Source organism: Marmota monax, unplaced genomic scaffold (assembly GCF_021218885.2).
Source record: "Marmota monax isolate L192 unplaced genomic scaffold, Marmota_monax_Labrador192_F-V1.1 WCK01_AAM20220418_F8-fsc00084, whole genome shotgun sequence".
Classification (NCBI taxonomy): domain Eukaryota; kingdom Metazoa; phylum Chordata; class Mammalia; order Rodentia; family Sciuridae; genus Marmota; species Marmota monax.
The window spans coordinates 7,514,908-7,539,511 of record NW_026694575.1 but is presented as its reverse complement, the minus strand read 5'-3'; the positions used below and the strand labels follow the sequence as shown (position 1 = coordinate 7,539,511).

At 53.2% G+C, this 24,604-nt stretch overlaps 1 long non-coding RNA gene across 4 annotated transcripts in view; it reads right to left on the bottom strand.

The window, feature by feature from the left end:
- LOC124077142 (uncharacterized) overlaps window positions 1–24,604 on the bottom strand; it is a 78,244-nt gene that overhangs the window by 49,135 nt on the left and 4,505 nt on the right. For 2 of the 4 annotated variants that reach the window (XR_009224636.1, XR_006846549.2), the window contains exons 2-3: window positions 18,952–20,307; window positions 18,714–18,849 (exon numbers count right to left, since the gene is read on the bottom strand). The exons of 1 other annotated variant lie outside the window; for it this stretch is intronic. This is a non-coding gene — a long non-coding RNA (uncharacterized LOC124077142). Of the gene's footprint in view, window positions 1–3,894; window positions 5,834–18,713; window positions 18,850–18,951; window positions 20,308–24,604 lie in introns of those variants that run through there. One more of the 4 variants, XR_009224634.1, reaches the window with a different exon arrangement.

Here is a 24,604-nt window from a genome sequence, read left to right as displayed (position 1 = left end):
CCAGGAACACGTTCTGCCAGGCAGACACAACTCCAAAAGCAGAGTTGGGGGTCTCCAGGAGAAGCCAGGAAAGGCCAAGAGGCTACATGTTTTATTACCGCAGTTCAGGGGAGGGAACCACACTCAACTGTACACTCCTGACCTGTGCTCCAGGCTGGGATCTAGGGCTCCTTGAAACTGGTTGGGTGGGTGGTGATTGGATGAATGGGTGGCTAAGTGAATGGGTGGTTAGATGGGTGGATGGTGGTGGTATCTTTCACCAGTTAGCAGGGTGGTTGGATGGGTGTTTGGATGTATGGTTAGATGGGTGGTTGGCTGGATAATTGGATGGATGGATGGGTGGTTGGCTGGGTGGATGGGTGGTTGAGTGGATGATTGAATGGGTGGTTGTATGGGTGCTTGGATGGATGGTTAGATGGGTGGATGGCTGGGTGGTGGGCTGGGTGGTGGGATGGGTGGTTGCATATTCCGCTGTTGGCTGGCTGGCCGGCTGCTGCTTGCTTAGTTGGAGGAATGAACAACCAAATCTCTGTTCCCTCCCTAAGCTCTCTTCTTCATAGAGCTGGCAGAGCCATATTGTCACTTCTGCCTCTGCTGCCTTAAGCCAACCCCCAACTTCCTAGTCTGAAAAAGGAGGCTAATGATTTCTTACAATGCCAGAGTCCCCAAGAGGCTCAGGGACTGTGAGGAGGAGTGCCTGTAAGGCACCCTTAGAGGGTCCCACCTGTTCCACATACTAAAACCTCACTTTAAGCTTTTGTGTGATCACTTTAATTTGCACAACTTTCCTCCTCACACTTTGTTAAGCACCTACTGTGCACCAGGCACCACAGGGCAGGAGTCTTTCAACTTTTAAGCTTATAGAATCCTCTAAAGAACTTTGACACGCTGTGTAGCCCTTGCACATTTTTGGTTGACATCCAAATTTTTTATCATAAATTTAAATTGTACAAAAGATGTAATCCCCACTGTGTTGTAAATATTGACATTGTAGAAATAAAACGGTTACATCACTCCTTTCAATGTTTCCTATGGAGTCTAAATACCACAGCAATTTGATACCTACCATCAGCTATTTAAAAAAGAGTGCATGAACAACTGTGAGTCAGACTATTTTACATTTTTCCTTTTTCCTCATTGAAATCAAATTTATTTATCATGATATAATTTTATGCTAGAAATCTTTTTTTATATTTTTATTTATTTTCATCTGGTGCTGAGGATTGAACCCAGGGCTAGGCAAGCGCTCTACCACTGAGCCACAACCCCAGCCCCTAGAAATCTTTTTATAATCACAATTTTAGACATAAATCTCAGTATCATAATTCCATGCAAGAAAAATTATAAAAATGGAATTTTTTGGGGGGGGGTACCAGGGATTAAACCCAGGGGTGCTTAACCACTGAGCCATATTCCCGGCCCTTTTTGTTTTTTTATTTTGAGACAGTTCTTGCTAAGTTGCTTAGGTCCTCTCTATGTTGCTGAGGCTGGATTTGAACTCGTGATCTTCCTGCCTTAGCCTCACAAGCCACTGGGATTACAGGTGTGCACCATCATGTCCAGCTGAAATTCTAATTTACTATTTATTTCCTGGCACCATCAGACTCTGAGCAGGTTAAATTTTTTCTTCTGGATTCAGCTATCATCCCAATTCTTATTTATACACATTTGATCAAGGCATCAAAAATATATTACAAACTTTGATACCTACATGTTAAATGTATTTGTACAATCTGTTGAGAACGTATGTTTTGATCAGGACAAGGGGAGGCCTGGATGTATTTGAATGTCACTATCCAGCTCTTCAAGGGAAGGGAGTTGGGTCTTCCTTAACAAAACATCTGGCAGGAGGGAAAAGAGGACCCCCACCACGTGGGCACTTTCCCAGTCCGTACTCACTGCTAACGAAAGACCTGCAGGTGGGGCGGGTGCGCTCAGTGGAGAGCCTGCCATGTATGAGGACCTGGATTTGATTCCTGGCATTGCAAAAAAAATTAAAAAGACTGAAATGGCTTCTTCTAAATTACCTTTAACTCTGGAAAGCTCTCCTAGGTTTCCAAGATACCAGTAGCCCCAATTTGAAGGACAAGTCATGGGCAATTCAGGTCAGAATAAGACACGGGTCAGTCTTGCAGGAGTTTACGTGTGGGGGACATGGGCTACTAGCACTTCACTGAGACTGATGCCGTTAAAGATCTAAAGAGTTGGTCAAGACAGTATATCTGATGGTCCCCAAAGACACCCACATCCTGGTGCTCAGAGCCTGTGACCCGTCACTTCATCTGGCAAAGGAGAGCCAAGGCTATGATGGAGGTAAGGTCCCTAAGCAGCAGAGCTTAAAACAGGGAGAGTGTCCTGGTCACACGGGGCAGGCCCTGTGGAGCCAGGAGGGCCTTAAAAGTAGAGAGGGAGGGAAGAGTTCAGAGTGATCCCACTGAGGGTTCAGTCCACCCAAGGCTGGCCGTGGAGACGGAGGAAGGCCAAGAAACAGGGGCTTCTAGAAGCCAGAAAAGTGGAATCCGTGTTGGATTCTGTAAGGACTGTAAGATGAGTTTTTGCTGTTCTAAGCCACTACGTTTCTGGTAAGTTGCTCTAGCAGCACAGGACACTAACACCCTACAGAAATGTCCCCCTGCAGGACAACAAAAGGCCTGGGAGCTCAACAAGAGGGCTGATCCTTCTGGGACAGCAGGTGCGGTGGTCAGGCTCTGGCCGCCGGGAGGCAGCCCACGCCTGGGCAAGACTGCTGCAGTCCGGCTGCAGCAAAATAACTGGGGGGTGACGAACAACTTGTGTACGTTGATACAGTAGAAGTGGGAGCCGTTTATCGCAGGACAGGAGCAGTATTTATACATTCCACACAGCTTATCTAATTAGCATAAACTAGATACATCAGTCAACCAATAAGAAATCTCCACACTTAATGGCTCGCTGGTGTTACTTCATAAATTATTCCCTCTGGCATTTTGCCAGGCGCCATCCAGACTTGTTTACAGACTCTAACACAAGACTGTCCCTTCCAGCTCAGCGGAGGCCTGCTGCCCGTCTGAGGACACAGGTGTGAGGCCCACTCACTACCTGCCGCCTCTGTTCCTGCCCACCCGTCTGCCACACAGCCCCCACAGGCCTGAACCCAGACTGATCCCTGGAATCCATCAACCCCCCCCTCCAGGCACGGTCCTCCGTGGGCCCACAGGGTAGCTGAGAAGCCGGGGCTCAGAGCGCTGGGAGAACCTCTCTGCGCTGTGCTGGGGGTTCTTCACAACACCAGATTCCTGAAATCCTGTCATTTGCGGCAATGTCCATGGAACTAGAGGACATTATGGTAAGTGAGGCAAGTCAGGCCCAGAGAGGGAACCGCATGATCTCACTTCTCTGTGGAAGCTAAAAAAAGCTGATCTCATAGTAGAGAGAATAGCACTGTGGTTACCAGGGCCTGACAGGGTGGGCAGGGGTGGAGAGGGCAGCTGCCGGGCACAGGGGGCAGCTGGCCAGGCGTGACTCCCGATGCTCGACTCCACAGACGGCCGATTGACAGAAATCAATTGGCAGAAACTAATCGAAAATTTCAAAACAGGGAGTAGAGAGGATTTGGAACATTCCCAACAAAGAAAAGATGAATGTTTGAGGCGAAGGACATGCCAGGTACCTCCCCTGGTCCTTACTCACTGTAGACGCTTACTGAAATGTCACACACCATGCCCCATAAATATATCCGGTTACTGTTTCAATTTTTTTTTCAAAATTTAAAAAATAAAAATCTTGATTCCTGGATTCCATTACAGCAGACCCACTGAATAAAATCCCCAGGCAGCCAAGGCAAGAAGATGTCATTTCGCTGAGCTCCCCAGGTAACCCGGCAGGCAGGAGGGCTGACGGTCAAGCGCAGCATACCTTTGAACCTCCAGGAAAATCCTCACTTCTCCATGGGTGGCTCCAGGTAACCGTCCCCGACTGACACAGTGAAGTTCTGCTGCCGATCAAAGGCTGGCTGGCCAGACGGGCTCCTTCTCGGTTAGGTTCAAATCAAGGATTCTCAGACTTGGCCACACATTAGAATCGCCTGGGGGAGCTTTGAAAAAAAAAAAAAAAACCAAAGGCCCTTCGTCCTGGGGCCACAGAGGGCAGGGGCTCTGATCCAGTGGGTCTGGGTGGGGCCCAGGCACCAGAAGTCTTCAGAGCTTCCTGTGGAGATATTAGTGTATGGCCAGGGCTAAGCACTACTGACCTAGAACAGCAGGACTCCAGAGGAAGCCTGAGCTGGGCTCTCCACGGTCTGCTTCTGAGCCTCCTTCAAGTGGATATTAATTTAAACTACATTAGGAGAGAGACACGATCCTAATCCCTATCTTACGATAAGGAACCTGAGGCACAGAGAAAGCGTAAGTCCCACGGCCGACATCACCCGCTGAGTCTGTGAAGTGTTGCTAAAACAGAATACCCGAGGCTGGGTAATTTATAAAGAAGAGGGATTTATTCCTCACAGTCCTGGAGGAGGAGGGCCCAGCCTCAAGGTGCAGGTGTCGGGCGGGGCCTTCTTGCTGCATCCCGACACCTGGGAGGGCGACCCACAATGAGATGGAGCAGTGGGCTCACTCTGGTCTCCTCTTATAGAGCCACTAAGGCCATTCTGGTGAACCTCACCTCACCCTGACTCCCTCTCAAAGGCCCCCTTCTCCAGATGCTACCAACATGTGAATTGGGGACTAGTTTCCAGAGTGGGAACTCTGGGGAGTGCTGTGGTTCGAATCTAGAAGGTCTCCCAAGGCCCATGCATTCAGGGTCTGGCCCCTGCTCATGGAGGTGGGGCCTAAGGGGAGGTCTTGTGATCATGGAGGGTGTGTCCTTGAAGGAAATATGGGGACCCAGCCTCCTCCTCTTCGTCTCCTTCACTGCCATCCATGATATGAGCAGCTTGGCTCCACCATGTACTCCCATCATGATGAGCCACCTACCACAGGCCGAAACCAACGGGGCCAGCCAAACACTAAGGCCTTGAAACCATGAGCCAAATAAACCTCCTCTCTTTATGATTTTATTATCTCAGGTATTTTGTTATAGCAATGTAAAGCTGACTACCACAGGGAGACACTCCACAGCAGTCCCAAAGCTCCAGGCAGATGCAGTGGGACTTAACCCAGATGGTGCGGCTCCAGCATATGTGTGTCCAGCCACCGCCTGCCTCTCGGGGACAGGAGCCTTCCCTCCCCTACTCCATGTCCAGGCTTCCAGGGGTCACATTCCACTGTAACTGTCCTCTACCAGTAAATGCCATGGCAGCAGGCCACCCATCCATCCCCTCGGCCCTGGGGCTAAGGCCATCTCTGGTTCAAGGTGGACCTGGGGAGAGGCTTTCCCACCCGTGTGCTAACTGTGTCCTGCCCAGCCCCCACTGCGGCCCAGGCAGGGCCGGGGGGCTATAGGAGCACTTCACTGGGGTCCCCCTGGGGTGGTGCCCAGAGAGCCGTCTCTTGGCCCTTACCCCTCACGCAGCCACCACTGAGAGTGCCCACACTTCAAGCCAGGCCCTGGGTTCTTCCTGGAGAAGTCACATTTTGTCAGACTGGAAACACTGTGTTCTTTTAAAAGTCCTTTTAAAACGTCCTGGACAGATGGGCATCAGGAAATGGGGAGTCGCTTACAGGAGGGACGTGGAGGGCAGGGCCCATCTTGTAACCGGACATAGACAGTCGTGTGTGAAAGCTGCAAGAGTACACCGAGAAGTGACTCTCTGAGTATGCTCAATATTTTGCAATGAATTTGCATTGCTTTTGAAATAAGAAGGGAAAATAAAAGTATTTTTAAAAAAGCACTGATCTATAATAAATGAAGATGTTTGAATTTCTAACCAAAAGTATTTTTATACCTGATCCTATGTTAGAGAGGGTTGCTAAGGAACTATGTGTTGTAAATTAGGAAGGATCCCAGCCCTCGCTCCAAAGGGGAAACCACAGCCAGGTAGGCAGACACCCATGGCCGGGAGAAGAGAACCGCCGGGCCCCTGCCCAGTCCTGCCGGCCTCTGTCCAGATCCTGGGGAAAAGAAGACGGCCCTTCCCGGCACACACTCCGGGGAGCGAGAGGAATCAAGCGCAGAAGACGGAGAGGCTCTCTGAGAATGGCCAGGCAGGGCAGAAACGGGCACTGATCAGCACCAGTGTCCACCTGAGCCGTGTCCAGGCCCTGGGTCGGTGTCTGAGTCCCACAGCTCCCTGAAAAGACAGCGCCAGGGTCGTTCCCGTTCTACAGACAGGAAGGTGAGGCTCCAGGTCGGGTGACTGCCCCAGGTCACAGCCCGAGCCAGTGAGGAGTTGAGCTCGGCCTGATCCCAGCGCCTCATCTTTCCTTATCCTTAAGTGACAGTGTCCCAGAGGGCGGTCGAGGCATGCACTCAGGCCCGAGCGGGCAGGAGACTCAAGGGCGTTTCCCACCCACACAGGAGGAGTTGCGGATGGGCCTTAAAGCAGACCGTGGAGGAGAGGGACAGAGGGTTAGCGGCTGGGGAGAGAGGAAAGGGCCACGGCACATTTTAGGAACCGGGGTTGGTTGCGGATTCTGCTCACGGGAGGAGCCCGGTGGCCAGTGCGGAAGTCCATGTGCACACAATGCGTGTGTACGTGCGGGAGGTGGTGTGCACGACTGCAGGTGTGCAAGCAGGAGAGGTGGCTCGTCCCTAAGGAGCCGGCCGTCTCCGGAAGTCCCAGTGCCTGCCCGCGCTCTCCCAGAGGTGACCCGCCTCTGCCGCAAAACCTCTCGGTGGAAATCGACAGCCCAGCCACCTGGAAGTCTGTCCCCCGTGGCCCTGGCCTCAGGGCCTGTGGACAGAGGGGCTCAGGCCACTGTTGACTGGCAGCTGATGCCATCACCCGAGGCCCAGTCAGTGGCTACTCTCTGCTGGTCAGCAGCTCACCCTTCACACTTCCTCAGAGATTTAAAAGAAGAAATCCTGCTTATTCCCCCTCTCCTGTGTGGACACACCGTCGCCAGGCCAGCCAGCAGCAAAGGTGGCTCCAGCAGTCCCAGCAGCCGGCACCTGGAGGGAGGTGCATCTCCACCCCGCCTGTGACCGGCTGTCGGCTGTCCCGAGCAGCCCGCGCGCTGGTTTTGGTGGCAGGGTGGGGTGGGCGGCTCAGTGGTGGAGCATTCGCCCAGCATTTGCGAGCCCTGGTTCAACCTGCCGCTGCAAACACAGGAAGGGGGAAGGAGGAAGCACAGCGCAGCACTTCGACTGCACTGTGTGACCGTCACATCGGGATCATTAGCATATCTGTCATCTCAAAGGTCCATCACTTTTCCATGTTGGGAACATCTGTCATTGCTTTTCTTTGTTTTTTGGTACTGAGGACTGAACCCAGGGACACACAACCACTGAGCCACACCCCCAGCCCTTTTCTGTATTTTATTTAGAGACAGGGTCTCACTGAGTTGCTTAGCACCTCACTAAGTTGCTGAGGCTGGCTTTGAACTCACAGTCCTCCTGCCTCAGCCTCCTGAGTCCCTGGGATTTCAGGTGAGGGCCAGGCCCGCCAATCTGATGCTATTTTGAGATACACAGTCAATCACCATTCACTGCAGCCCCTGCTGCCCAGCTGAGCACCGGGACCTACGCCTGCTCTCACAGTGTCATTCCGTCTCTGTGGACCCTTCCCTCTGCTTTCCCTCCCCTTTTCCTCTCCCAGCCTCTAGTAACCTCAGCTCTGCTCTTCACTTCCAAGACCACCCGTTTACCTTTCACGTGAGTGAGCGGGCATCTGCACTGCCATGTTTACTAGAGCACTGCCTGCAGTAGCCAAGATGTGGATCACACACCGTGTCCATCAGCAGACAAATGGATCAAGATGTGGTATGCATCCATGATGGAATATTACTGAGACATTAAAAAGAATGAAGTCATCCTGTCATTGGTGGCAACGTGGATAAACCTGGAGAATATTCTATTGAGCGGAATAAGCCTGGCACAGAAAGGCAGCCCACACAGACTTGGGCGGACTTCTCCCCTCTACAATGATGCCACATGCTCAAGTCTGTCCCTCAGATGGCACGGTTCATGACCCCCGAGGAGCCTCCCTCCTGTCGAGGTTTTCCTGGAACCAGGCAAACGGCAGAAAAGTGAGCCTCACAGAGACTTCCTAAGAAGAGGGCTCTTCCTTGGTGGACCCTAATGTCCTCCGCAGTCTCCGAGAGCACTCCAGGCGGGACTGTGTGTTGGCATCTTTCCAAAGCAATGAGGCCTAGCGTAAGAGCCAGGCGGCAGATCACAGGAACATTCGTCCTCAAGAGGACGTCCACACCTCAGGAAGGTCCCCTGCAGGGCAAGGCAGGTTGCGGCAGTGACCGCTAGGGCCATGGCGGGCACATGGGCGTGGGTGCCGGGTGCTGGGCCCCAGCAAGGAGGGCTCCTTTGTCAAGTGAATGGCTGTGAACGTGTCCTGAGGACCAGCCCATCCTCCCCCAGATGCCTCGCTGGGTCCACTCTAGACCAGGCCTTGGGCTGTGTGTTCCCTAAAACAGAGCAGGTGACAGGAGCCAGTTAGCTCACCAGCCGAAGCAGTGACCACAGACCCCCTCTTCTCCCCAGCTCCCCGCACCCTTCTGGGGGAAGCCAGCACTCTCCGCCTCCGGGAATTGCCTCACACCCCACAGACAAGGGGCAGAAGCCCAAGGGGTCAGTGTCACCACAAATGAGGGCACAGGCAGGAAAGCCCTGATCCCTGACAGCCCCTCTCCCTGGTGACACACGTCCCATGCAGGGACACCCCAAGCAGGGTGGCACCGGGAATACCACCCAGAGCCTGGCACTCCTCCAACTGCACACAGTAAGGGGGACCCCAAAACACACCCCATCGTGTGGGGTGGCATCCCAGGCTAGAGTGGACACCACCTCACCTCTGTAGAATGGGCACGGTCCCCGCCTCCTGCAGGGCACAGCTCAGGGACCCCGAACACTCCTCGAGGGCTCGGTGCCCAACACGAAAGTCTGGGACCCCTTCCACGCCCTGCTAATGAGGCTTAGCCTGACGGGTGGCACCGGGGCCACCGGAGACTCCAGGGCTAAGAGTGGCCAGGCCGGCCTTGGAAGGGACTGGGCCACAAAGGACGGACCCAGGGCTACAATAGGACTACACGGGCAGAAAGCCCAGCCACTGGCCTTGGTGGCCGTCCAGGTGAGAGGGCTGAGGACCAGGCTGGAGCGGGCCAGCCAGCCCGGATTCCGGAGCAGATTCTATTTGAAAACAGTGATACACGCAAATGTGCTCAATGCCCCTGAGCCCAGCAAGGGTGGTCCAGAGGTGACCTTCATGTTATGCCTATTTTACCACGACAGAGAAAAAATACAGTGTCCCCTCCTCAAGTCACATGCTCGTCTGCCAGGAGGACAGAGGGTGGCCAGGGTGAGGCATTCGGGGTTCAGCGCTGTCCTGAGGACAGTGTCCCCGCAGCTGCCCTCGCACACCCCAAGGTGGACACGTGTCAGGCCCACGTTGCAGGCCAGAAAGCCAAGCCCACGGCTGAGTCACCACCTACGCGCCCATCACAGGAGCACACAGCAGAGCTGGGACCCTGGTGGCAGCCCGCCCGTCCGCCGCCTCTATCCGGAGGATGCCAAGCAGCTCAGAAGAATTAAACGTCGCTGTCCACTGGCCAACTAGCTCCGCGGCTGGATGACCAGGCCCGACAGGGAGAAACCCAGGCTGCTGACGGAGGGCGTCCCCCTGTGCCCCTGGTGGTGTGGCACCATATACACAGTCACCAGCAGGTCACTCCTGCCTGGGCTCCTTGGCTTCTAGAGGATCTGCAGCTGGCCTCCTTCCGGTTAGCCCTGCGCGTGCTCGAGTACTAGTTAACAGACTAGTTAATGGACTCTGACCACTCCTCTCCTTCTCTTCTACTTCAAGTCACATTGGGGTTTTTTCTTTCTTTCTTTCTTTTTGTTTGTTTTCAATCACAAATAACAAAAACCATGCATATTTTAACTTCATCTCCGGGATTAAAGTAAATACATAATTTTGGCAAATTACTCGGAATTACGGGCTAGCAGCATCTGGTTCGGATATTCTCGAGTAAATTATTGGCACGGTCCCTGCCACATTTTTAATTTTAACCAAAATGTTCTCAGAAACATGTGTTTTCTGTCCCATTTGCGTGTAATAGTGGAGAGGGCCTCGGTGTCTTAACAGGGCTTTGGGGATGAGCTGTGATACCTGGGCGCTGCCCGGGCCCTGAGGCTGCCGCCCGGGCCTCTCTGTCCTGCCTCCAGCTCCCAGAGGCAGAGAGGCCCACAGGTACCGGGGACGCGTCCTCGCCCTTCATTCTGCTCCCAAATTACATACCTCGCTTTTATGTCAAGTCCAATATAGCTTCCTTAGCAGTCTCCCCTCCTTATTCCACATCAAGAGACCCAATTACTTTTATAAATACTTGTTTTAAAAATATCACAGCGGCTTCCTGCTGCTTTGGATTCTGAAAGGCTATGCAGGATTTGAGACTTATAAATCTTTCAAACAGTTCATATTTTATCAACAAAGTGTGCTTTTCTGTAAACCCTAAGTAGAACTCCCCATCGAAGATGTTTTTTCAATTATTTGACCTTTCCATAAAAAAAGACAAAATAAAAGGAATCTTCTTGCCATTTCAAAAGCCCTCTGCAATACCCTCCTGTGCTCTGTTAATGTGCCTCGCCCACCAGCAAAGGGTGGTGTTTTTGGTTAAAAGAGAAAGCATGAGGGTTGTGGATTCCAAAGCCTCCCAGCAGAGGTAAAGCAGGGTTATGTGCTGGGTCTTTAAAAGAAAATTCCGGGAAGGCCTTGGCTTTTGTTAGAACTGAGAAGTCCCCCAGCTCGCTCAAGGCAGAGACTTCTGAAGCGAATTTTCACTGTGGTCAGCAGGCCGTCATGAAATGTCACCAGGGACTCAGAAGGGGTCAGCTGGCACTCCCCGTCCTGCACTGTCTGCTCAGCTGAGTGGATTTATACAGGTCTGTCTGGTTTTCCACTTGGAGATACCCACGGGATGGCCCCCTGGGAAGCCAGAATCATGTCCCATGTGGACAAGATGAGGATCTTCACACAGCAACAGTCAAACAGTAGCTACCCCAACCGAAGAACGTCAGAAAGCTCTGGAGCAGTATGTCTTGGCCCATTCCTGCTGCTATAACAAACTACCTTAAAAAACAAGTTTATTTCTTACAGTTCTAGAGGGGGGAGACCAAGGGCCAGTGGATTTGGTGTCCGGTGAGGGCTGCTCTCTACTTCCAAGATGGCGCCTTGTGGCCATGTCCTCACATGGCAGAAGGCAGAAGGGCAAAAAGAACAGCACTGTCCACTCATGGGCAGAGAGACGAAAGGGCAGATGGGTGAACTCGCTCCCCCAAGCCCTTTCGCAAGGTCACTGATCCCATCCATTGGGGGCTAAGTCCAGGCCTCGTCACTTCACAAGGGGCTCTCCCCTTAACATCACCACCTTGGGGGTGAGTTCCAACCTATGAGGGGTGTGTGTGTGTGTGTGTGTGTGTGTGTGTGTGTGGTACTGGGGACTGAACCCAGGGCATCACGAATGCCAGGCAAGGGTTTTACCACTGAGCTACACCCGTGAATTCTGGAGACACACATGCCTTCAAGCCCCCAGCAATGTCCAGAGACCTCTGACCTTTACACACCCTGTGCATGGAGAGAGGGAGAGGACAGGGGAGGAAGAGCTGAGGCCTCTGCTGGAGCCTGGGGCCCCAGGCACCACGAGGGTAAACCTCTTTGATGTCTGACCTTGGGCTACACGCCCTTGACTCTCCCAGGAGAGTCTCTGGTCAGCTTAGAGCCACCAGTTTACCCCCAGGCCATGGCACTCATTCAGCAAGTATTTGGAGTCCCCCTGGCCCATGCTCAGTCCTCCTGGGAGCTGAAGAAGATGCAAATAAATCCACGAGGGGAGGAGGAGTTCGGTTTTCCAGAGGGTGAGCACAGTTGTCCCCAGTACCCAGGGTGACTGGTTCCCGGAGCCTATCTGACACTGGACTCTGGATGGACCTTCAGGACCCTTCCCTGACATGGCCCAATATTGGCAGAGAACCCAGCACATCCTCCTCCGGCAGCCTCCGCATGGAGGTGACCCTACTGCCACCCACAGCACAGCCACTCTGTGCTCTCGAGGGAGTAATGGCAGGTCCTGCCTGTGCTCAGACACGACGGCTTTTCCAGTCCGTGATCCACAGTTGCGGGAGTCCGCAGACACAGCCACCCACACAGATGAGACTTCCTGTGAGGAATCCGCTCGCGCCTCATGGGGCTGGCGAGCAGGCCGTGCGCAGGACCAGGCAGCAGGCTGGACACAGGCGGACTCGCTTCCCAGCCTTGCCCTGGAGGCCTGCAGCTAAGTGGACAGGACCCCTCACCACCAGGACCATCATGTCCACCCAGAGCCAACTGACTGTGAATGTCCACCACGTCTCTGGGGTACCTCCACAGCCACCCCCGGGTCTAAGGGACTAGCCGGCAACAACCAGCTGCGCTGACCCCAAGGCTGAGCACGGCAGGAGCAGGGGAGGCAGAGGGTGCTGGCTGGGCCCCAGGGCTGGACAGGTCCAGTGCAGGAAGCGGAGCCGGGACCAGGCCACAAGCAGGGCCTGCTGTGCGGGAGTCAGTGTGGGAGCTCCGGCCTCCCTGAGCTGGCCTCCAGGAGTTGTCAAAGGTTTCCCAGGGGACAGGCAAGGCCCCCATCTGGCCAGAGTCTCAGGACGGGGGGAGATCAGGGCAGTGAGAAAGCAGCTGTAGGAGCCTGAGGGAGGGACCAGAGCCAGGCTGGAGAGGGGAGAGGGCCACGCAGAAGGGAAAAGGGCTGTGAGCGGCCTGGAGGGCAGAGGCTGGGAGGAGAGGCCTGGAGGACAGAGGCTGGGAGGAGAGGCCTGGAGGAGAGGCCTGGGGAAAGGCTGGGGAAAGGACCTAGAGGAGAGGCTAGGGGAGGGACTGGGAGGACAGAGGCTGGAGGGGCATGCTGGGGACAGATGAGAGGCATTTGGAGGAGGAGCCAGAGAGGAGGAGTCAGGTCCTCCAGGCTCTGCAGGGACACTGACCTGGCACCTCTGGGGACACTGGCAGACCCAGAACAGAGGTGGAGACCAGGCAGACACTGTGAGAGTCGTGACAGGGGGAACCACAGGTGGCTTGGTACCTGACAGAAGCTCCAAGAAGAGGCTGAAGAGGCGAGGGCAGAGGAGGGCCCACCAGGGCGTGAGCCAGCCCTGGGCTGCCCCTCTGCAAGGAGCGAGGAGGAGCCCGCAGTCAGGGGCCTGGAGGCAGAACCATGGGGTCGGCCCCTGGAGCCCCCAGGACAGGGGGTGACGTGACCCAGACATGAGTATGTCCCTAGACACCAGGGCAGGTGGGGAGACATCAGGGGTCACTGGACACAGGGGTCTGGGGAAGAAGCAGGAGGTCGGGACAAGGGCAGTGTCCCTGCCAGGGGCTGGCGAGGACGGTGGGCAGAGCCTCGTTGCTTGATGGGCTACAAAAGGGTGGGAGCCACTGGACACAGGTCAGAGGAGTGAAAGCCACGTGCAAAAGGGACCTCTGTGCTGCCCCAGCCCGCGCAGCACCGTTCCCTACGGCCGTGGGGGTCCATCGACTCCAGAGGGGTGGACAAGGAGACAGTAGTGCGACACACAGAGAAACAGGGTCCACCGCAGAAAGGAACAGCGTCCGTCACCAAGACAATGTGGACAGATCAGGCGCAGAGGTGAAGGCCACACGTCCCCACACAGGGAGGGAAGCACGCGCCGATCTCCCCGCAGAGGAGAGCAGAGCCACGGAGCGCAGCCTGGGGGACAGCCCCACGCCCCACGGCCAGGAGGGAGGGTCAGAAACGTCCCGTCACAAAGGCCACGGGCCTGCCAGCCACCCTGATGGGCTCCTTAGACTTCTTAAACGTGCATTGAAACGCCACATTGTAGCCCCATAAATAAGCACAATCGCTGTGTCAGTGAAAACTTTTTAAAGCTCTAAATCAAACATTTAAAGGGATAGAAGAGGTCTATGCAAATTAGGTGACCCACACGGGACCAGAGCAGGAGACCCAGAACGCTGAGCACCAGAGGCCTGGGGGCCGTGGTTTCAGGAGGGGCAGGCAGTGCTGGCAGTGGTCACTGCGGACACCCACCCAGAGGAGGCAGCAGCCCCCCACCCCCGGGGGGCCAGGAACTCACACTTCTGTGCAATGTGAGCCCCATGCGGCTGCAGGGACTCCACACTCTAATAACATGCAGTCTCTTCATACATGGCCACCCCGAGCCCTAGGTACAGAATCATCACCACCTAACAGACCGGGAGCAGAGGCTACTAACTCCCCAAGTGGGAGAGCTGGAGTGCAAACCAGAGTCAGTGCAGGTGTGAGAGGGCAGGGGACTTGTCCAGCATCACAGAGCAAGGATATGAGCGCAGGACTCGAATGCAGGCCCTGAGCATTCTTATGGCAGCGGGCTTACCCGTCCCCTGGTCACCCGGGGGCAGGGGCTGTGTTCCTCAGCCAGGCCCTCTGGTCCCTAATCATGATGATGTATTGGCAGGAGCTTGGAGTCCAGAGGGCAAGGGTTGTGACTGTAAGTGACAGTAGCCAGAGGAATGCCCAAGGGAAGCTTCTGCCGTCAAGGTTCTCCCCCAGGTCCGCGATGAGGTTCTGGGGCTGCAGGGACACTGCAGCCTGCCAGCCAGCGGGCAGTGAGAACAGTATGCCAGGACTTGCATCTGGTTGGAGTGTGTCCCTAAGGATTCTCCTGCTGGAAGCCCAGCCTCAGGGTGGTGGTGTGGAGAAGAGAACCTTTAAGAGGTGGGTCCCAGTGAAAGGCACTTAGGTCCCTGGGGGCTGCCCTCAGAAGGGGCCCAGTTAGTTCCTGTAGGGTGAGTTGTGGAGGGAAGTGCACCCCTCTGGCTTCCTGACTCGTCAAGTAATCTCAGCCTCTCTCCCTCCTCTCCGCCCCTTGCTCCCTCCACCTTGCTATCCACACACAGTGATGCCACCAGAGCCAAGCAGATGCCACACCATGCTCTTAGTATCTCCAGAACAGGGACCTCAATAACCCTCTTCCTTTATAAAGTACCTAGCCTTGGGTATTTTGTTATAGGGACAGAAAATGGCCTAGAACAGTGGTTCACAGCTGGCCCTGAGACACTGCATCTGCCCTGAGCCTTGAAGAACGGATTTGGAATGTGGAGGTTTATTGATGACCTGCTGTGTCATTCAATCGCCTAACCTGCTAAAATGCAAACTGGTCATCAAGCCAAGTCCAAACAGCTCACAGAGGGGAGGAGGGAGGAGGAGAGAAAGGAAGGGAGGGAAAGAGTCTTTACCTAAATATTAATCATGTGGGTTTGACATCTGCACTTGTTCTGCTCCTAACCCCTTTCCCATGGAGGAGAGCTGCCATTACAACACAAGAGCAAAATGTGGCTCCCATGCTCACCCGCCCAGCCAGCACCCCAAGGGTCAGGAGCAAGCGTACTCTGCCACTGGCATCTCAGAAGAACCCACTCAGCCCTCAGCACCTCAGCCCTTTTCTCGGCTCTCCTCCCTAGCCACTGACTGGCCTTTGTCCCACAGCCCAGCCCCCCACTCCTCCCACCCTGCTCTGCAGCTGTTCTCGGGATGAGCAGCAAGGGGGGGTGGGGGGGGGTCTTGAGAGGAGGGCGGGGCGGGAGCAGGGCTGAGGACCAGGCCCAGCTCCTCTGGCACTCTGGCTGCTGGCCCATGCGACCCTCACTGCAGTCCACGGCCAGGGGTAGCCCCTGGCCCCACCTCCACCGGTCACAGAATGGAAAGTCACCCGGGATCCAGACTTTGCCAGAGACTGGTTTTCCCAAGCTCATCCTCTCCCGTGACACAGATCCGAGTTCCTGAGTGCAACGCACGTTTTATTGGCGCCCTGGGGATGGCGCAGGGGCAGTGGACACATGCTTTCTATTTAAGAGTTTGGGATTTAATTTCACGATCACCTTCTATTTATGGGAAGGGATACTGGATTTCATGCGTGGTCACGGTATAAAGTTTCCTGCTAGAATAAATTTTCTAAGTTAAAAAAAAAAATTCAGGGAAAGCAGAAAGTCAGTCATTGTCCCCGTGGGATGCAGGACTGGCCCAAGCCACGGGGTGGTAGAGAAATGACCGACCACGGGCTGGTTCCTATCAAGTGTGCGAATGCAGGCCTGTCCTGCAGACCCGCCGGTCTCTGTCCACAGAGGACACATCAGCTCATGAGCCAGTTTGGTTCGATGGACAAACACTGGCCCAGAGTCTCTGCTGTGTCCAGGTCCATGATGGTCCCAGGAGGGGTGGTCTCTGAGCAGTCCTCGACACAGGAACCTGTGCACTTGCTGGAAGAGCAGGTCGGCCGTGTGGAGAGGAGCGAGCTAAGCCCGGGTCTGTCCCTGGGCTCTGACCTCAGGCCCTGGATGCAGAGAAGCCAGTTTAGGCCCCTGGGACTTCCCTGTGGCCGACTCAGAGGACTGCACTTTTAAAGGTGTAAGAGCCTTAGGGGCCAGGAAATGGCCCCTAAGCCATTTCCTGTGGCCCCCTGTGGCCCAGACAGCCGCCTACCCTCGGGGCTGCGGGCTGAGAGGTCCCTGTTGAATCCAGCCAGGCAGGGCCACTCTCCAGGCTGCCCTGGGCTTCCCTCTTTGGCTGTAAAGCTCCTGCTGACGTCTCTCCATGGTCCCTCCCTGTACACAGAAGCTGACCCAGGAACAGCCAGGGACACAGAATGGCGGCGTCTTCCTCCGTATCCCGAGGGTCGGCACCGTGGGGAGCCTCGTGGTCTCTGGCTTAGCACGTGGTTCCCACCTAGGGGATGGCTGCCCTGCCCTGCCACAGGGCCCCGGGGTGGACACAGCTCATCCTCACCCCACTCCCCACCACGGAGCGTCAGAGCAGGGCTCTGGGCCCTCAGACTCTCCCCCCAGAGCCAGGGACTGTTAGGAAGTTGGACTTGGAACTGAGAGACCAGCTCATGCTGGGCCGGTCTCCGCAGCAGAGGTGCCCAATTTCAGGGCAGGCCATTTTCTGCCATGTGCCCAGAGACACAGACGAGGGAGTGAGACAGAGGACAGAGAGAGCTGAGCAGCAGCCCAAGCTCTGCCCCGGCCCCATACCCCTGCCCGGCTCAGCCTCCAGCCCCGAGCTTGCCAGGCCCAGCGCCCTCCCCACCTCCCCAGGGCCGCTCTCCAGATTCAGGAGTTCCTTCACATCTGACCGTGACAGCCACACTCCTGACCTGGCCACTGGCCCTGGTGACCCCCCCTCCTGCCACCCCACCCCCGCCATGCCACTCTCTGGGTCCCGGCCACCCACTGTCTTGCAGGGCTCTTGACAAGCCGAGCTCTCTCCTCCTCTGGGCCTTTGCTCTGGCACGGCTCTGCCTGCCTGGTTCCTCTGTGTCACCAAGGTTCTGTAAATGACCTCTGTCCACGGAGGTCTTCTCTGGCCACCTAGCTACCCGAGGCCCTCAGCCACTGTCCCTCTTCTTGTGACTTGCCCTGCTGCATGAGACCAGTTCTCTTGTCCCTGTTATTCCTCACGGGTCCCCCCAGGCCAGCACAGCAGCTGGCTCGGGGTTGAAGCCCAAGGGCCTGGCCCCATTAGGCCAGTTAGAGAGCCAGGTCAAGGGTAGCAGTGACATGGCAGGGACACCGCCCCCAGCTTGCCTGTGATTAGGAGTGTCCTGGCCAGTGAGCCAGCACCAGTGAGTCCCCCGAAGGGAGCACAGGGTGGTGAGGAACTTGGCGATGGACCCTGAGGCTGGTCAAGACAGTCACACTCTAAAATATGCAAGACCAGATTTTGTGCACGGCGCGAGTTTTATCTTTGACCATACTTAGGGAAACATTATTCAAGAACATCATGAACACACAGAAATAAACCTTTAAAAATACCATTTGGATGCGGCACACACATACAAATGAAAGATCCTGTCTTTCGACTGTGACAGCCCATTAAGGCATTTGTGACCAGCAAATATGAGGGACCCAGCCCAACTCACTGCAGGAGGAGACAGCGGGGAGCGGGGGCAGCTGGTACCTCTGCCTCCTGCCCTCCCGGAGCTTGACCGCAGTGCCCAAAGCCACAAAGGCTCCAGTTCTTACTTGGATGCGGATGTCCATCAGAGAATGTTCACAGCCACCACCCCTGCTCTGATCACTCTGAAAACAAGGGCTCTTCAGCTCCTGCAGGGACCAAGCACTGAGCAAGACACTCTGACCCGCTCTCCTATTTAATCATCCTCTGCTGACCCTTAAGAAGCACATACTGTTATTTTGTGCTTATCTCCAACTGTCTAAAGCTCAGGGAGGCTAGTAACCTGGCTGTGTTCACACAGCTAATCAGTGCAGCCTGGAGCTTAATCCTGGGGAGAGGAGATCCAAAGCCCTCCTCTCCACACCGTTTGTTCCTTGCCCTGGGACATTTTCCCACCTGGCTGTTACCAACAAAGAGAGATGAAGGGCTCAAGGCCTTCCTCTTTCCCGCCTCCCTAAGGGACCCCATATGGCATTGCTGGTGATGCTGGTGAGGCAGCCACCTGCCCCAGGTCACCCCTGGCAGCCTCCCCTCGGAAACTCTTTTCTCCTTTTGTCTTTTCCTGTTTTTCTCCTTCATCTATGATCAGCCCTTCGCCTTGGTTCTGTGAGCCCTCATCTTTTGGTTGGTAGCCTTGCCCCCAAAACAGGAAGAATCTAGACATACCCTTTGGCTCTGTTGATCGTATCTGACCTCTGTTCCTTTGCACTGCTTTCCTCTGCGGCCTTCCTTCTAATGACATTTTTCTCTCTCCTCTCTGCAAGTTTTTTTTTCTTTTCTGTCTTTCTCAGGGTTTTAAAATCTTAGGAAAAAGAAAAAGAAAGAATAATTTTTAAAAATATGTACCATCCCTATATGTTGTCCAACTCATTTTGCATCAGAATGAAAGTGTCCTTGACCTGACCCATAATCCTGATGCTCCCTGGTGAGGGTGGAGAAGGGGACTGTGACTTGCAGACCTCAGGACTGGTATCTCCTGCTGCAGATCTAGATGTGGACTCCTTCAGACGCAGGGGCTGCAGGCAGGAACCTCTGTAAGATGGGACCAACAATTCCCAGGGCAGAGAGAGGCCCCAGGGGCAGGGCACACAGAAGCACTTTAAATATGTAGGCAACTGCAGTGCAAAGCAGTGCGGGATCAGGAAAGGCCACAGGAGGTGGCAGGTGCCGTGGACACCGGCTGACCCCTACATTCTCCACCCTCTCCCACAAGTGGGCTCCCCTCAGTAGTCCAGCTCTGCTAGAGGAACTGGAGGGCACTGTGTCCCAGTACTCACGCACATGCACACTCACACACACGTGGAACTGGCTGCGTGTCAGGGGCTGTGGCAGGAGCTGGGACTGGACCTGGACCATGGCTGGCAGTGTCCTCTCCATCAGCAGCTTGCCATTCATCAGGCAACAAACAAAGCAAATGAGGTGATAAGGGACACGACTTGTAGGACCGCATTAAGGCCTCAAGGCAGAAGAGGCTCGGCCTATTTGCAGTATAGAAAGAAGGTTCTAGAAGGGAATGCCTGAGGGAGAGAGTGGTTTCTGTGAGATCTTGACCCCGATTGGGCAGGATCGTGCAGGGCCTGGGGGTCTGTGGTCAGCAGTGGACAACATCTAAGGCCTCTGGAGCTCAGCGACAGACAGGTGTGAGCTGGTGCCGGGTCTCTGTCTGTCTGCTGCCGTGGCTTGTTTGTTTGTCCACCTGGCTGTTGTGGACACCTCTATTGAAGAGGGTGTGAGTGACTAGAGTGAAGCAGGAAACCCACAGGTCAGCTCTGCATCAGTAAACACAAACAGTGAGCACAGAACAGAATGGCCCCATCTGGAGTCGGAAACAAGCACCTGCAGCAAGTTTTGTACAGAGGCGGGAAGGAGAGGCGGGACCACCAGAGGTGGCGGGGCGAGGAGGGGGAGGTGAAGAAGGAGACACTTCGGCTTCCCCTGGGACCCCCATGTGCAAACGTCTGAGGTTTTCCTGGTTTGTCACCATAAGTTTCTCAAAACCACCTCTTCCTGCCCGCCTGACTTCTCAGGTTTCCCAGCCTCGGGGTCCCCTTCTCATTTACCTTCAGGGCAAGAGCTGCTGCCACATCCTCAGGACGTCCCCAGATGGGAAAACACTGACCTGTAACATTTGACTTCTGCATGGGGCCTTCTGTCAGGGTCCCACACTGCACATCAACCATCAATGTCCATTCTCAGGCGGGTCACCGTGCCATGTCAGTGGTCCCGTGGAATCGGATCACCTCGTGCCAACGTCGCCGGCCTAGTGTGTGTAAGTGACATCTGTGTCTGTGACGTTTGCACGACAGCAAACCTGCCTGATGCACACTTCTCAGTTCATGTCCCCTTTGCTAAGGAGCATGTGGCCACGCTTGTACAGGAAGGCAGACACACCAGCCCCGGAACCTAGCAAGTCCTCTCCTTCTCAAACGCTCCCCTCCCCGCTGCAGGAAGCCACCGCCTCTTCAGCCCACCTCTCCTGGGCTTCTCTGGTCCTCCGTGTAAGCTAGTCCAACTGCCTGGACTTTTCTCTTTCTTCCATCTGATAAATATCTCCCAACTATCCTTCAAGATTCAATTTATATGTTCTTAAAGTGAGTGTAAAAACTAATTCTTCCTCTCTGACTCCTCTCCTGCATCCCTCCACCATCCTCCTGGTTTCTCTCTATCATAAATCCTACCAGATGGTGCTAGAGAAATCTCTGCTCCCTTCCGTCTGGGCTCCTACCCCCGTAAGGGCAGATGACCGCATCTGTCTCTTCCTGTTGCCCAGGATGCAGTGCAGGTCTCCTACCCGGCCGCGCCCGAGTCTGCTGAATGAATGAAGTCAGAGTGGGCAAGGTTCTAAATCCTCAAGGTGAGGATCTTGAGTAATCAAGATTAACCTTAGAGATCTTGTAGGGGCCGGGGCAGTGGCTCTGGTAGAGCCCCTGCCTGGATGTGGGTTCCATTCCCAGGATGGTAAGAAATAAAATAAATTTTTTTCAAAATCCTGCAAACTACCCTTTAAGATAGAATACCTGCGTTTGCACATTGAGCTCTGTACAGTAACTCTCTGGAGTAGGAGGAGCTCGTGAGCAAAAAGACTCTAGGATGTCTCCCATTCAAGTCCGCCTGAGGATTCTTGGATTCTGACGTGGACAGACCAGAGCGTCAGATGGGCAACTGTGGATGGTGAAACTCACACCTACACACAGTGACTCCCGCTGCCTACAGGAGTTTAATTCATTTTGGTTTAAATATTTTGCCTCTATAACCTTAACCCCCAATGTATCAGGAAAAAGTCATCATCCTTTAATATTAAAGTGCAATGGATCCTTTTTATTTTTTATAAATAATGTATGGAAATGTGACCAAAGGGATTACTTTTTAACTTTGCTAGAAAATTTAATAATTTAAACATAGCAAATTTTCCTGGCATATCTGTCCCGGTTTTGAAGCTACATAAACCCAAAATGAGCAACATGGTCTCAGTGCTAATTGCTCCCGGGGTATCGTGTGTGAACCTGTCACAAAGCCAGCTTATAAACACTGATCTCACATTGCAAGCAAATCCCTGGTAAGTTCTAGTTCATCATCACTTCTGGATCTTCTTGCACCAGCAACATAAAACACATTACTTCTGAAACCTCTAACAGCTCATATTTTTTTTTTCCAGAGAAGATGGTCACCCTCTGGTAACTGCAAAGCGCTTTTATTCCAACATGTAGAAGCGCCCAATGGAATAATTAGCCATTAAGTTTTTTCTCTCATTTCTGTAACACCTATTTCTTTGCACCTTTATTTTTGATCTGACTCCTTCCTTTGTCCATTTCAAACTGTATCAAGCAAATTTGGTAAACAAACACCAAAGAAATTGAAAGACAGAATGGTCCAGGTTCTTGTCACAAAACACTGCATGACAAAACCATTCCTGCCAAGTGACCACGGGAGAAGAATATCATGCTCCCTTTTGTCCTTAGAAGTACGCTGTTGCCCCATCGGTTTGCAGGGTCCATCTAGATTGCTGTTTTTGGAGACTCACAGCCTGAAACTTCACTCATAGAGTCAACCTCACCATCGCGGTCAAACCCACAGCCCACCCACTGCCCCCGTCTAGGCACCCATCTCCTCGTCCACCCAACAATCATCATTTCCCTCTGTCGGCTTTCTTCTCTTTACCATTTTGTGCCGAAAATGAAAAATTCTATTTCAAGACTGTGCTCATTCAAAGAAAAAATAATAAACCCCATAAACATATCCAATTATTATCTATCAACTAAATAATAATTTAATAAAATGCATAGTAAAAACAAAATAAAATAATAAAATGCATGTCCAGTTCAAAAAAAAATTAGAAGGCTACAAAGATGGTGTCTTCTGTCTCCCTTCTCACCTACCTGAGGGATGATGCAACACTTGGGACAATGTCTTGACAGACAAGGGTACCCACAAGGTGTGTCCCATTATATCATCTTTCTAGGCAAACCCACCTCCCACCACTTGTCTCTTATTAATTTTTACCATAATTGGCAATAAGTGATGAGTAATAATGAAATAGTTCTTAGAATGATGAAGTAGAACAGTTTTAATATGTAAGAAAATAAAAATCACTACAAACTTATGCTTTATCCATACAGCCCTGTATTTATAAAACAGTCTCAACGGTCCTACGTGGCAACTTCAGGATAAATGAGTTTTATTTTATTATTGTTTAAAATGTTTTCTGGGCCCTTTGGAAGACTCCTAAAAATGAACAAAATCCATGTCATAGCAGTCCTTACAAACAGAACTGCTCAGGAAAAAAAAAAAAAAAAACTCAAATCTAAAACTGAGTCCAGGGTCCAGGGAGCCCTGAGGGCATATTGAGGGTTAATCACATTAATAGAGTTGAGCACCTACTGTCCATGTTCAAAATCTGGAGTATTAGAAACTTCCCCAGAAAGACTTTTCCTGATTTGTTCCTGGGTTTTGACACCAAAACAAAGAAGAAGAGGAGGAGGAGTAGGAGGAGGAGAGGAAGACTTTTCCTTCACCCACTTGCAATGCAGCAGTTCTCCAAGTCAACCCCTGGGGAGAGCCACACATGCTCCAGCCCCACAATGTCCACCTGGGCACAGCCAGCTCCCTCCTCAGAGACAGCACCCCCTGCCCCATCCTTTTCTCCTGGAGCTCTCTCAGCCTGCGATTAAGAGGTAAAAATGACAACCCAAGGGAAACAGAGAGGTTTCCTGAGTACTGCTCAGGCTGCAGAGCGAGGCACTAACAAAAACTCAGGCCACAAGCAGACACGCAGGTTTACTGCTTTGGATTCTTCCCAGTAAGTGGGTTTATTGTGAGGGATACTGTGTTTCTATTCTGTTGGGTTTTTTAAATTCCTTTTTATCTCTTGTATTTCTAGATGACCCATCAACAGTTTGACTATTCACAGCAGGTTGTGCCCTGACACTTTGAGTTGATTGTTTGGGGGACTCAGAACATAGTTTCCTCCAAAATATTTTTTGGTTTGTGTTTTGTTTTGAGACTGCATCTCACTCTGTTGCTCAGGCTGGCCTCATACTCCTGTGCTCAAGTCACCCTGCAGCCTCAGTCTTGGGAGGATCTGGGACAACCGGAGCGTGCCACCATGCCTGGCTTAAAAACAATCTTAGGAATGATGGGTCCCAGGACAGTCCCCCAAATGGGCTTCTTAACTCGTATTGTTGTGCTGAGTTTTGACAGGGAAAATTAGTAGAAAGCACGTTTGCAGTAGTACTAACAGGCAAACCCAAACATAATAGACACGCCCTCCTTTACCCTGCATTCTATTTAGTGAAATAATCGGCTTTAATGAAAGAAGAGAAGTGATGGAGACCTTGAGGGAGGGAACTCAGCTTGTGAGGTACTGGGGGGCTGGACTGCAGCAGTTTGTAACTTTGTCCAGTTTCACTTCTATAACTTTTTTCATTTTCCTACAGGCTCGAAGCACTGGAGCTGAGGTTAGATTTGGGGCTCATCCTGTAAGACCACAAAGGAAGGAGAAAGAAGAAGGAAATAAAAATTTTTGAAAGGGTTATTTCCTTGAAGGGGGATTTAGAGCATGCCATTGTGAAAAGATATGAATCCACTGGGTAGGGAAAAGGTGATGGAATTTAGGGGAGCAACACCAGTGCCCCAGGCCTTAGAGCCTGTAGGAGTTGACTGTTTGGCCAGGCAGTTCCCCCTCTGACCATAAGGTGGTGCCATCGGCCCAGACAGCCTGCCCCAAGGGGGTGGGGCGAGCGGTGGGCGGAGCTCCCCACTGTAAGCCATGTTCTCCAAGGGTTCTGGAAGTCACAGAAAGCCTGGACTGGACAGCATGTGTCAACCTACAAGTCCTTGCCTCTGCCAGCAAGAACAGCTCCCATCCTTTCAGGCCCGACCTGCTCACAACCAAGCGACACCTTCTGTCCTACTGGGTACCTCAACCCACTTCAAGATTCCAACTCATTCCTTTACGTTCCTCTCATTGTGTCCCACAGAGGAAGCCCTGGGCCCCTGAACTTTTCCTGATTCCTAAAAGGAGTCAAGTCAAAGCACATCCTACGGTTTTAGCCTCAAAT